This window comes from Culex pipiens, chromosome 2, assembly GCF_016801865.2.
Source record: "Culex pipiens pallens isolate TS chromosome 2, TS_CPP_V2, whole genome shotgun sequence".
NCBI classification, from domain to species: domain Eukaryota; kingdom Metazoa; phylum Arthropoda; class Insecta; order Diptera; family Culicidae; genus Culex; species Culex pipiens.
The window spans coordinates 27813651-27828341 of NC_068938.1; the positions used below are offsets into that span (position 1 = coordinate 27813651).

The window sequence follows — 14691 nt, forward strand, 5'->3', positions numbered from 1 at the left end:
CGGAAATAACTTTGGAATAACATTTTTTGATATTTGAAAATACTAGTCCAATAACATTTTATGTTATTTATAACAAGATTGGTTATTCGTCGTTATGATTTTTTTGTTATTGGATTGTTATTGTTATAACAGAATAATAACGTTTTTAGTTATTTTTCGAACAAATCTTTGTTTTTTTTTTTTATTTTAACAACTAATCCGATCATCCCAATAACAGTTGGAGGTATTCTTCCGTAACAAAAAATGTTATTCCAAAGTTGTTTTGGCTTTCAACCAATATCAGACCAATAACAAATTTTGTTATAATAACATAAACTGTTATTAAACTCTTATGCAAAAATGGATTTTTCAAGAAGATTCCATAACACTTTCTGTTATTTTAACAGTATTTGTTATTGAAATGGCATGAATTTTGTTATTACCGTCTGCCCGGGAATAGTAGTTTATGCAACAAATTGCAAAAAGAAGATTTTTCCAGCACGAGTCGTCCATTTATTCAACGAGGTTCACCGAGAATCGTTGTAAAACATTGAAAAAAATAAGTTTTACAACGAGTTCCATACATTTTTTATTACAATTCCGAAAACACCCTTTAATTGGAATTGTATGTCAAACGTCCATGTATAGGGACGTGGCGTTACATCGTGCTGCCTTCTGGTTTTTTTAAGTTCAAGAGTGGAAAAGTGCTGAGTCATCGTCTAAAAATAGACGGCGTGATTCTGTTTCGTCGTTCGAGAATGACAGGAAAAGTAAAACCTTTCACGACGGAATTGCAAACATTTTTTTAAAATAATCGGATTTGTATGAGAGATTCCCTGGAGTGACAGTAATTTTTGAAAGAACTTTTTTCAAGTTCAAAAAAGACTGAAAATATGCTTTTGCAGAGACTTCCCCGAATGAAAATTGCACTTCTTGAAGTGTTACGCCATCATCGTGTGCCAAACAGCATGCATTATTGATGGATTGGAAGGAGCGAACGTGAGGTGTACGATTGTGAGGCCATATCCTGGCAAAACTCAGTCCCTGAACCTGGATGAATAAATAACGAAGAAAGATTACCTGCAGCATAGGCTGCTGCTGCATTCCACCAGGAGTCTGCTACCTTCTTTGGGAAGGGGGATTACACATAAGGAGTTCGTCGTACACACAATCGATAATGCGCTTCAAAGGAAACTCTCGAGAAGACCGCCATCGACGAGGCATAGGTTCGCCCACACCACTTTTTTTTCTGTGCCAGAAAAGGACGACTTTTTTTAAGGCTCTTCAAAGGTCCATGAATGGCCTGGCTGGCCACGAGCCACACCAGGAAGCAGGCATAATTTCGGAGGCGTTTGAAAATTTATGACGGTCATCACAAGGCAGCGGACAGAGCACGTGGCCAACTATAGGAACACAAGCTGCAAAGTTACGGCTTTTTACGGCCAGCCGTCCAAACGCGGAAAGAACGCTCAGCCGGAGGAAAGAAAATAAAGCAATTATGTTACGGCATATCCATTTCAGCGAACAGGCCGTGAAAAGGTACAATCGGAGAGTGGGGGAAGAATGTGCGAATGAAAAAAAAAACAGCAAAAACATATAATAGATGTAATCGATTATGTTGATTCAGAGAATCTGAGACGGTGAGGAAGCACTTCAAAACGAGCTGAGCAGTTCTCTAGGATTTCGGTCATTCGATTTTTTTTGTATTTTTTAATCCGACTGAAACTTTTTTGGTGCCTTCGGTATGCCCAAAGAAGCCATTTTGCATCATTAGTTTGTCCATATAATTTTCCATACAAATTTGGCAGCTGTCCATACAAAAATGATGTATGAAAATTCAAAAATCTGCATCTTTTGAAGGAATTTTTTGATCGATTTGGTGTCTTTGGCAAAGTTGTAGGTATGGATACGGACTACACTGGAAAAAAATGATACACGGTAAAAAAAATTTGGTGATTTTTTTATTTAACTTTTTATCACTAAAATTTGATTTGCAAAAAAACACTATTTTTAATTTTTTTTATTTTTTGATATGTTTTAGAGGACATAAAATTCCAACTTTTCAGAAATTTCCAGGTTGTGCAAAAAATCATTGACCGAGTTATGAATTTTTGAATCAATACTTATTTTTTAAAAAAATCGAAATATTGGTCGCAAAATTTTTCAACTTCATTTTTCGATGTAAAATCAAATTTGCAATCAAAAAGTACTTTAGTAAAATTTTGATAAAGTGCACCGTTTTCAAGTTAAATCCATATTTAGGTGATTTTTTTGAAAATTGTGGCAGTTTTTCATTTTTTTAAATTAGTGCACATGTTTGCACACTTTTGGAAAAAATATTTTTGAAAAGCTGAGAAAATTCTCTATATTTTGCTTCTTCGGACTTTGTTGATACGACCTTTAGTTGCTGAGATATTGCAATGCAAAGGTTTAAAAACAGGAAAATTGATGTTTTCTAAGTCTCACTCAAACAGCCCACCATTTTTTAATGTCGATATCTCAGCAACTAATGGTCCGATTTTCAATATTAATATATGAAACATTTGTGAAATTTTTCGATCTTTTCGAAAACATTATTTTCAAAATTTTCAAATCAAGACTAACATTTCAAAAGGGCCAAACATTCAATATTATGCCCTTTTAAAATGTTAGTCTTGATTTGAAAATTTTGAAAATAATGTTTTCGAAAAGATCGGAAAATTTCACAAATGTTTCATGTATTAATATTGAAAATCGGACCATTAGTTGCTGAGATATCGACATTAAAAAATGGTGGGCTGTTTGAGTGAGACTTAAAAAACATCAATTTTCCTTTTTTTAAACCTTTGCATTGCAATATCTCAGCAACTAAAGGTCGTATCAACAAAGTCCGAAGAAGCAAAATATAGAGAATTTTCTCAGCTTTTCAAAAATATTTTTTCCAAAAGTGTGCAAACATGTGCACTAATTTAAAAAAATGAAAAACTGCCACAATTTTCAAAAAAATCACCTAAATATGGATTGAACTTGAAAACGGTGCACTTTATCAAAATTTTACTTAAGTACTTTTTTATTGCAAATTTGATTTTACATCGAAAAATGAAGTTGAAAAAATTTTGCGACCAATATTTCGATTTTTTGAAAAAATCAGTATTGATTAAAAAATTCATAACTCGGTCAATGATTTTTTGCACAACCTGGAAATTTCTGAAAAGTTGGCATTTTATGTCCTCTAAAACATATAAAAAAATAAAAAAAATTAAAAATAGTGTTTTTTTGCAAATCAAATTTTAGTGATAAAAAGTTAAATAAAAAAATCACCAAATTTTTTTTATCGTGTATCATTTTTTCCAGTGTAGTCCGTATCCATACCTACAACTTTGCCGAAGACACCAAATCGATCAAAAAATTCCTTCAAAAGATACAGATTTTTGAATTTTCATACATCATTTTTGTATGGACAGCTGCCAAATTTGTATGGAAAATTATATGGACAAACTAATGATGCAAAATGGCTTCTTTGGGCATACCGAAGGCACCAAAAAGTTTCAGTCGGATTAAAAAATACAAAAATTAAAATTGAAGAAAAAAGACCGATTTCGTAGAGAATTGCTCAGCTGTGGATGAAGAGGCGAAGAACGCGGCGAAAAGATCGTGATCGATCGGTAGAGCAGAACATATGCATATCAACAGCCCGGCTAGCTCAGTCGGTAGAGCATGAGACTCTTAATCTCAGGGTCGTGGGTTCGAGCCCCACGTTGGGCGAGATACTTTTTTTAGGGTTTGAAATCTACGTTATCGACCGAAAATTGTGAAAAGTGGTAGTGTTGATGTGACAAGTTTAATACAAGGGGATGTAGCTCAGATGGTAGAGCGCTCGCTTAGCATGTGAGAGGTACGGGGATCGATGCCCCGCATCTCCAGAAATAATTTTACTGTCCGCTTGGTTTATGAAGTGAGTTTTGATATGATTATTGAGTTATTGGGTGAGATAATTAGGACACTTTTATGGAAATCCCAGACAGAAATGTTTTAATTGTTCTGGATATTTTTGAAATTATCTCCATTACCAATTTTATTACATGAAATAATTTTGAAAATTTCAACAGATGTACCAGAACTATCAAAGAATTTCATTCACAAACCTAAATCCCATTACCAATTTGATTAATGAACCTCCAACGCTTAACCGCACTGCACTCTTCAATTGCACGTCACGAAGCTTCTAAAACCGCAAAAATTGTCCCCTTTTACAAGTTCGTAAAATCAATACCGATTTGTAATCAGAGAGAAACTTTACGCTCGTTGACACCATCGGCGTCACATCCTGATTGAAGGCCATCAGAGCGGATGTCGTTATTTTCCCTTTTTCTAAAATCACCAAGCATAATTGAAATCCATCATTAAGAGAACCATCGTCACCACGTGCGCCAACATCGCGGTTGCAGTGGAAAATTGATTTCCGCGCGCTCTGTGGGACGTCCGAGGAAAATCCTTTTGTTTTGCTGGTGCAACCTCAACCTCAAAGGTATTGGCGATCACATCATTAATTTTAAAACCACTGCGCACGCGAATCCGATTATGATTAATGGTTGATCAATCTCTATGTGGAATGTTGAAATTTTAAGGGGAATTATCTCGGTAGGGAAGCGCGCGCTCGAGCGCGTCGCACTAAATCGTAAATATTTGGGATAATTATGAAAATTTTAACGCTCGTTCATTAAGGTTCGATGCGGTGACACATGCCAACAAAATCGTATAATAAATGATCAATAAAAAGAGCAAACTTTGTGGTGTTTCTAACGACCTTTCTCCTCCCATCGACATGTTCTCGATCGTGTAATTCTGCCTGATATGCTACGAGGTGCGGGAAGGATTACGTAATGCGAAACCGCTACCGTTAATTTGTTGTTGTTGTCTCTTCGTCGTAAATTTGTTGTTTTTAAATTTTAAGTGGCTTGACACGCGACGACGCGACAGATGTTGGCGCGATAAAACCGCGGGACGATGATGTTTTCAATACACACCGTTATCTAAAATAAACATTGGTGAAAGATTGGAAGTTCAAACGTTGCTTTTGGCTCAAGTTGCAAGGTGGAGATGAGAATATAATAAGGCCGATGCAAATATTTTTGTCCCTCGGCTCTGGCCGGGGTCAAGGGGGAAGGGTGGCAAAAAATGTAAAAAAAAAATAAAAAAAAAATATAACAAGCCATTGTCTCAACATTTGAAGAAAGTGTTTTAAAATGCATTTTACACTAGTTCAGTTGTTTTGCAATCATTAGTTTTCAAAAAAGGAAGATTTGACGAAAGAAAAAAAGAAATAGCTAAAAAAAAACTTTTTGCGATACTTAACATCGATTTTTTTTTATAAATTCAAAAAAATGTTCAAATCAACTCAAACATGCTAAACATGCCATATCAGCTGATTGCACCTAAATTTCCATCGCAATTATTGAAATTTGTACCAGCCCAATAAGGATTTAAATTTTGGAATATGAAAATATTTTCTAAAAAGTATATAATTTATTGTTACTTTTTAGAAAATATTTTCATATTCCAAAATTTAAATCCTAATTGGACTGGTACAAATTTTAATAATTGCGATGGAAAAATAAAAAATATCAACACCTTCGTGTTTCAGACAAAACAAAAAACAAAATAGAAATTAGGTACTTGCAGGTACTTCAACATTTCAATTAAAAAAGTGTTTTAAAATTCATCAGTACAAATGTGTAACAATAATAAGTTTTCAAAATATCTTCATATTGACAAACAAAGAAATTTTGCAAATATAAACATCAAAATTTTACATAGCTTCCAAATATTTGTTTACTGTTTTATTCATGTTAAAAGTGACATTTCAACGCAGGAAACAGCATTTTTTTTCTGTTCTAAATTTATTGAAATTTTGAAGATTTTGGGATTTCCCCCCTGATTTTTCGAGTCAATATTGAGTGAGGAGGGGAGGGGGGAAGGGGTGACATAAACTATGAAAAATGTTTGCAACGACCGTATAACAAAATATCGATATTGACAAATTTTACTCCTTTCGATTTTTAATTTTTTTTATATTGTTTGGTCGGTAAAAAGTAGGACACAAAACAAATAAAAAAATCATTTTTATATGTAAAATATAGAGCGTCCAATTTCCCGTCCTGGGAAAAAAAATCCCGGGAATTCCCGAAATTCAAGCGGAAGTATACATTTTCTTAAATTTTTGGAACTATTGTTTGAAATTTCTCTGAAAAAATAATAAAGGAGCAAACTCAACATGATTTTGTTCAATTAATGTATTGTTTGGTTTATATATAATTAATTAGATTATCAGAAATTATGATATCAGAATTATTTCTGATAATATTAATTTAAGAGCGAGTCCACGAACAGGGCATACCCCTTTGTATGGGACGTCGTTTGGACCTCACCAATCTGCCTGAAATTTTCAGGGGTTGTTTGTACATATAAAACTAGCATCTGGCCAAAATATGAGCACTCTAGGTCAACGGGAAGTGGGGCAAATCGGGACACAAAGTTTGAAGGTTCAAAAACGTCAAAAATCGTAAAAAGGCTGTAACTTGGGCAAAATTCAATTTAATTTAAAAATTCAAGATGCATCTGAAAGGGCATCAAAAATGCAACAAAATGCAGGATAGAGCATCCCGATTGGTTAAATCTAAAGGGAGTTATTGACATTTTAGTGAAAAAATAGCACAATTTTCAAACTCAAATAAAAAAGTGTTCCATCCAGATATCAACTCGGTTCGACCTGCAGCTTGTAGGGGACATCTGGGACTACCATCTGAGACTGAGAATGCTTTGGGTAAGGCAGTTTAACATATTAAATAGATACTTTTACTTTTAGTGATTTTTTTGGATGTAAATTTTTGCTCGGGGGACCCCTTAGATCCTATTTTCTGATGATAATTTTATCATATTCGTGTTCCTGAGACAATTTCACAATAGAAACATGCATAAAAATGTTTATTTTCATCCATTTTAACCCTTTAAAAAATGAAAGTTAAAAAAAAATTAGATGCTGCTTTTTTTCTGGTGTCATCTAGTATCCTTGGAAACGAACTTGAATTTCAATAAATGTGAATCGAAGATTTTTTTTAACTTTCATTTTTTAAAGGGTTAAAATGGATCAAAATAAACATTTTTATGCATGTTTCTATTGTGAAATTGTCTCAGGAACACGAATATGATGAAATTATCATCAGAAAACGGGATCTAAGGGGTCCCCTAAGCAAAAATTTACAACCAAATAATTCATTAAAAGTAACAGTGTCTATTTAATATGTTAAACTGCCTTACCCAAAGCGTTCTCAGTCTCAGATGATAGTCCCAGATGTCCCCTACAAGCTGCAGGTCGAACCGAGTTGATATCTGGATGGAACACTTTTTTATTTGAGTTTGAAAATTATGCTATTTTTTCACTAAAATGTCAATAACTCCCTTTAGATTTAACCAATTGGGGTGCTCTATCCTGCATTTTGTTGCATTTTTTAAGCCCTTTCAGATGCATTTTGAATTTTTAAATTAAATTGAATTTTGCCCAAGTTACAGCCTTTTTACGATTTTTGACGTTTTTGAACCTTCAAACTTTGTGTCCCGATTTGCCCCACTTCCCGTTGACCTAGAGAGCTCATATTTTGGCCAGATGCTAGTTTTATATGTACAAAAAACCCCTGAAAATTTCAGGCAGATTGGTGAGGTCGATGCGAGATGGGTATGCTTTGCTCGTGGACTCGCTCTTAATTGAATTTAAAAAAAATGAAATTTAATTAATTAAACAACTGGGAATAGATCTTTCTTAACGAGTATTAAATTATTACAATTAGGTAAGCTTTTAACAGATTGATGTTATTTCATCAAAACAATATTAACTTTTTACCTCCAAATTAAAATTGAGATTTTTTTGACGTTTTTGTTTGAAAATCGAATTTGTGCAAAAAGAATAAATTCAATTGGTTGAATACCTAGTACTAAAGAAATTACAATTTGAAGTAAAAGAATTATGGAGCACTGGTGCAACTACAGGTGTTAGAGGGTTAAATGTGAACAAAATAGACTTTTTGTGGAATGATGTTAATTTATCGTATAATTTAAATCATGTTGCAAAATAATAAAAAAATCATTGGAAAAGTGCTTTCTATTGTTTGTTCTCAAAAAATGCAAAAATATATTCAAAGCTTGCTTCAAATATTTGAAAACATTGGGTTGTTTAGAGTAAAACCAACACTAAAAACCAACTTAATCCACCTATGTGCTTGATGCCTTCCTCACTTTTTACCAACAATGAGTAATATGAGTGGTTCGGACACATATTTCAGCTATTCTTTTTTATGTCCAGAAAAATAAGTACACAGATATAACTTAATCTGTCATAACTCGAGACAGGGTTGCCAAATTTTCAATTATGAGGACTCGTTGGAAAGGTCTTTTGATTACCTAACCAATGATGGGTCGGATGATGGTTCCGGACATCGTTTACATACATTTAAGTGAGATTCGGCTTCAAAAAAGTACATAAATATCACTTAAGTGGTCATAACTCGAGGCAGGGTTGCCAGATCTTCAATGTTGTGGACTCGTTGGAAAGGTATCTCGATTACCTAACCAATGATGGGTCGGATGATGGATCCAGACATCGTTTACATGCATTTAAGTGAGATCCGGCTTCAAAAAAGTACATAAATATCACTTAAGTGGTCATAACTCGAGACAGGGTTGCCAGATCTTCGATGTTGTGGACTCGTTGGAAAGGTCTCTCGATTATCTAACCAATGATGGGTCGGATGATGGATCCGGACATCGTTTACATGCATTTAAGTGAGATCCGGCTTCAAAAAAGTACATAAATATCACTTAAGTGGTCATAACTCCAGACAGGGTTGCCAGATCATCAATGTTGTGGACTTGTTGGAAAGGTCTCTTGATTATCTAACCAACGATGGGTTGGATGATGGATCCGGACATCGTTTACATGCATATAATTGAGATCCGGATATATGTGAAAACACATTTTTATACATAACTTTTGAACTACTTATCGAAACTTCAAACAATTCAATAGCGATGTATGGGACCCTAAACCAAGTCGAATGCAACTGGTTCGATCAAAATCGGTTCAGCCAGTGCTGAGAAAACTTGGCAAGATTTTTGAACACATACATACATACACACACACACACATACACACACACACACATACACACACACACACAGACATTTGTTCAGTTTTCGATTCTGAGTCGATATGTGTACATGAAGGTGGGTCTTCGAGCTTTTAATAAAAAGTTCATTTTTAGAGCATGATTATAGCCTTACCTCAGTGAGGAAGGCAAAAGCTTTACCATTTGTTCAAAAGCTGAAACCAGTATTTGTCGTCAAAAACATAATTTCTGCACGTTTTTTTCTCATTTCAATAAACTGGTCACAGAGGCAAGTTTAAAATTTCTCATCAAAAAATACTAAAATACATTTTCTTGTAGTTGAATGATTTTTCACATGCAGTCAAGCTGTTAATTGATCTTCACACTTATTAGAAACCATTGATATTGATGTCCTATACAATTTTGTTGCATAATATTAATTAAAACCAAGATCATAACAACTTTCAATAAATTTAAAATTTCCCGGGAATTCCTGGGATTTCCCGGGAAATTGGCTGAAAATTTCCCGTTTCCCGGGAAATTTGTAACCCCGGAAAATGGGACGCTCTAGTAAAATAGAATTAATTTTTAGATAAAATTATTTAACAATTTTCCGTTATTTAAAAAATATTCTAAATTGATTATATCTTGGAAATCATTGATTTTTCGAAATTATCAATTACTTATTAGGCCGTTGCAAATATTTTTCAAAGCTTTTGTTGCCCACCCCCCGCCCCCTTCAAAGTCGGCCTGAATAATCAGGAGACAAAAAAAAAAATCGAAAAACTTAAAAATAATAATGAAAATTTAAGTTTCATCAACTGAAAACCAGTTCAAATGCATTTTCCTGCGTTTATATTCATATTTAGCATTTTTGAACCAGAGAGAAGGGAGCTCCTTTGAAAACATTTTAAATTTTCATGAAATACACATGTACAGTCCTACGAAAAGCTTTTTTTTTGCGAAACATATTTTCGATATTTTGAAAACTATTAATTGCAAAGCAACTCGGCGCAAGTAAAATGCATTTTGAAACACTATTTTCATCCAAATGTTGAAATCTAGGCTTGTAATTTAACTTTTATTTTTTTTGTGCCCCCCCCCCCCCCCCTCGACGTTTGTCAGAGCCAAGGGACATAAATTCCAAAAAATATTTGCAGCGGCCTTAATGGGGCCAAATAATATGATTAAAGCCCTTTTATTACAATTGAATTTTTCATCTAAAAACGATTTTTGAATTGTTTGTGTGTGCATTTTCAAAAAATTCCAAACAAACACTATTTTTTAAATCATGACTTGGCCACTTGGGTTTTGGTCTACTAAAACATATCAAAAAATTAAAAACATCGAATGGTTTGTCAAAATCCAGTTTATGTGATAAATAGTTATTTTAAAAAATGTAAATATAACCTACAACTTTGCTGAAGACACTAAATCGATCAGCAAAATCTTTCTCAAATACTATTCACTATACACTATTCTATGGACAGCCACCAAATTTGTTTGGAGTTTTTTTTTATGAAATTAATGATGCAAAATAGCTTATTTGGACATATGGAATCGATTGACAGTTTCACACAAATCAAAAAGTACAATGAAATGTTTTGCGAAATTCTACAGAATTGTTCAGTAAGAATATAAGCGAATGTTGTGACAAAAAATAAGTAATATTACTCCGAAAAATTTGTGAAATTACATCTTTTACCGTGACATTGCACTTTTCTCACAGAAAATAAAATTATAACTATATTTTTTAGATTTTCCAAAATTGAACCTTTTGTTTTTGCTATGCAAGCATGACCATCTTTGTTTTGTAAAATAAGAAATTTTCTACAGAAACGTTGAATATTGGAAAGATTAAAGATGTTGAGAGAAAAACAATCAGAAAAATTATGTTTTGTGCATTTCTATTGATAGCGTTAAGTATAAAGCAAACAAAAAATCACTCAAAACATTTTTAAAATTAAAAAATGAAACAAATAATAACAAGACAAGAGAAGTTTTTTTTACAGAATGACCTACTGAACACGAAAAAAAAAGATTTTTTTTTAATATTTGTGTATTTTCAACAGGTTAACAGAAAAAAAACAATTCTAAACTTTACCTTACTTTCAAACTTTGGTTGATTTTTACCGCAATTGGATGATTTTTGCTTACAGTTTAAAAAAGTTTAATAATGGAAAATTTTGACCGAATTCAGTTAAAAATCTTAGTGTGTATGTCCCGATCCTGGTGTTGATTACAGCTGTCATATCCCATCTAATTATCATGTGTCGAATTAATTGCCATATCATAGCACCGTTTTTTCCCGCTCCCTCCAACCGTCCATCACTACAGACCGCCGATAGTGTCCCATCGTTCGCCCTTTGGCCACTCTGCTGCGTTTGGCCCGGTAATAGAGAAATTATAGACGAACTTTTTTCGGCGGCATCACGCTGCGCAAATCACGGCGTGCACGCGTGTGTACAAACAAACACCCATATTAAAGGCCATGTAGCGTTCGCATCAGGGTGATGTAACGTGGCACAAAGACTCGGCATGCAGCCCACCGACCGGCCTCCAGGCTACGCGCGCGCAGTTGGTCAAATTCGGCGAAAGGGATTAGCGAGTCGTAAAAAGTGGACAACCTAATTGTTTGTTGTCAAAACGATACCCGCAGGATCCGTTTTTAGCCGAAAATGGGAAATTGAACCACCCTCCGGAGTTTTGGCCGGCAGCTGGCGCGACGATGACCACTGCTGTGTTTTGAGACCTTCTGAAAAGCCGCTGAGCGTGTCCGATGCTTTCGATATAAATCTGGTCAACCGTGGATGGTATTTATATAACGAAATAATTGTTGCACGAGATTTTGGACTAATTATGCTGGATTCCGAAAACGATTTTGACTAGAGATTCAAACGATCTGTTACTCATTGGAGTGACCAGGTATAACTGGGAGATGATACTGACGAAAGAATGTATTTCGAGCAGATGATTCAAACATTCCAAGAATTTACGAGCTGCTCGGCCTACCGTTATTCCTCGGAAGAGAGTCTGAACTCCCCGTCAAGTTCACAAATTGCTGCCGGACCATTTCGCACACTTTGCACGTTCCGTAAATAACATTACGACTAAACAGTGCGCGCCAGTGTCCATAAAAACTAACTTCTCTGTAGTGAGAAGCTCGGTGCAAATAAAACGGCTAAATCATAAATATTTGTCCGAAATCTACCGGTCACGTCACGCCGGTTTAATGGTCTTCCGCCAAATAGAGCAACCATAACCTCAAACAGTAAAGTGTCCCGAATAATGCAATCGTGTGGACGTCGTGGCCAGCTGCCTTCAATAACTGTCACCCTGTGTGATGCATTTTACGAGCCCGGTCTGGACACAGTCACGTGCGCGACCTGCCAAATGACCATCAACGTCGTCACCCTTCCGTCAAATCTTCTAGCGGATGACGGTCCGGTTTCGATTTGAAATGTGTGATATCAGGGATTTCTGTGGGACGGGTCATAATCGCACTAATCCCAGATTACGCGCGTAAAGTTATGGCTTGGACCTTGTGGACCGGATTTTGGGATTCGTTGACGGGACTTTGTTTTTGGCGGTTATTGATGCAAGTCGTTGATAATCGTGCAAGGATTCCTGTTTGTTTAATGAGGTACCTTACGTAACTTAAAGTAGCGTCAATTGGTACAAAGAGGGACATGATACAGTGCCAACGCAAATGTTTACGCAATAAAATGAACTATTTCTGGCATCCCCTCTAATAAATAACGATTATCCCATCTGGCAAGTAGAAAACAAATTGCAATCACCATCACTTCATCCAGGCCACGCTCCAATTGCAAATACGTGCGAATTGTGTATTGAGTCTCGCTTCCCCTTCCCCACACGGTGGACAATCCTAAATATCCGTTCCGGCATGACGCCGTACGGACTCATATCAATTCAGCATCTCTCGCAACTGGTCACCATGGTGCATATTTTGCTATTAATAGAGATTAGATGAAATGCGGCTCTATTAATATTACAAATGCGTGTCTATAAATAAGACCGCCGGCACATGGAAATTTCCCTGAATCGAGGGAATCGAGTCTACGAGCAAATATATAGGCCAACTGGAAGTGGGTGATTGGAATTTCGCTTTTATTAGGCTGCGTGCCGTAGTCTGGCGGTGCAAATGATTCTCGGAATGGAAATAGAATCAGTCCCGGGTTTCTGGGACACGTCGTTTATTGGCTATTGTGAGGGATGTTCTGCGAACAACAAGTACTTTGCATGGAAATAATCTCCCTTCAACGAAGAAGACACAGCTCGTGAAAATCAATATCCGATAAAGCGATTTCCATAACTTCATCCTTTTGAAACGTTGCCTCCGATGAAGGAATCTACTCAACTTGATGTAATCTGATTTTACGTCATTTTTTTTCGAATACCTACCTATAATCCTTGTTGTGTTTTTCACTACGAATGGGACGTCTACGCATGATGACGAAACAACATGCAAAATGTTGCGCAAACAGTGGCCCAAAATAGATCATCGTCGGTAGCAGCTACGTGTTCAACGGTGACGTCAACAACTAAAGTATGGTTTCTGTTGTTACGGAATTATGTGTTGTTCTAACTAGTCACTACGATTGGCGTGACTCAATATAAAACACGGTTGTTTTCGAACAGAAAAAACAGGAGTGATAAAACTATTAAATTCAAATTCAACTGGTCATGTAAGCCTCCGGCTACTTTCTCCAACGTTCCCACCAGCTCATCCTGCGGCAATTCCACACCGTGTTTTGTCTAATTTAACAATTTTATTACACCGCGTAATTTCTCTAAACAAATTGCGATTCGCGCCGCTAGTTGGTGTAGTTACGGCATGTTTTTTATAACGTTTATCCCCTATCACCATCATCAGCAGCCAGTTTCATCTCAATCGCGCGCGCTCAACCCTTTCTGGACTGATGCTGACTCTGGCCAGGAGCGTTTTTAATTAATTTGATTTGCATCGGAGGGACTACCAACCCTTTCGTTCTCGACTGACGCGAACGTGTCGTAATTGCGATGATCAGGTTCTAAATTTCACCGAACAAATAGAGAAACAGTAGTGCTGCTGGACCGGGGACCGGGGGTAATTTATGCCCGTTTTTAGGACCGACCTTCGCGTTCCGCGGGCTTTGTTTGATTTGATGATGAGTTTTTTTTTTCGGCAAGGACCACCTGAGAGATGTCCGTCACAGCGGGACCAGCCCGGGGTTGAGTTGACGCATTCTCGCGGGGATATTGACACGTGCCCATCATCGTTGGTAAGTTCGGAGTCCTTCGGACAACGGGACGAACAGGACGAACAACTCACTCTCGCTCAACGGATTGTTTTGTCCGGATCCACAAGTGGTCCTCTCGGGGATAATGAACAACCCCTTGCGCCGTACCTCACAGTTGGACATTGAGAAGTTGCGCAGAACATCTGCTCCTCGCGCCGCGCTGTTTGTTTCAGGAATATGACTTTGGCATCGAAAAATGCACTCTCGTTTGGGTGCAGCAGTGCGTAACCCTCAAGTGGCCACGCGCGGGGATTGCGTTCAAGTGCGGCCTG

The 14691-nt window shown here is 36.2% G+C and overlaps 1 protein-coding gene and 2 non-coding genes across 4 annotated transcripts in view; 2 read left to right on the forward strand and 1 right to left on the reverse strand.

The window, feature by feature from the left end:
- LOC120426649 (centaurin-gamma-1A) overlaps positions 1-14691 on the reverse strand; it is a 245349-nt gene that overhangs the window by 71717 nt on the left and 158941 nt on the right. The window lies entirely within an intron of this gene.
- On the forward strand, positions 3651-3723 carry Trnak-cuu (transfer RNA lysine (anticodon CUU)). Its single transcript has one exon. It is a non-coding gene; the product is annotated as a tRNA-Lys (tRNA).
- Trnaa-agc (transfer RNA alanine (anticodon AGC)) lies at positions 3809-3881 on the forward strand. Its single transcript has one exon. It is a non-coding gene; the product is annotated as a tRNA-Ala (tRNA).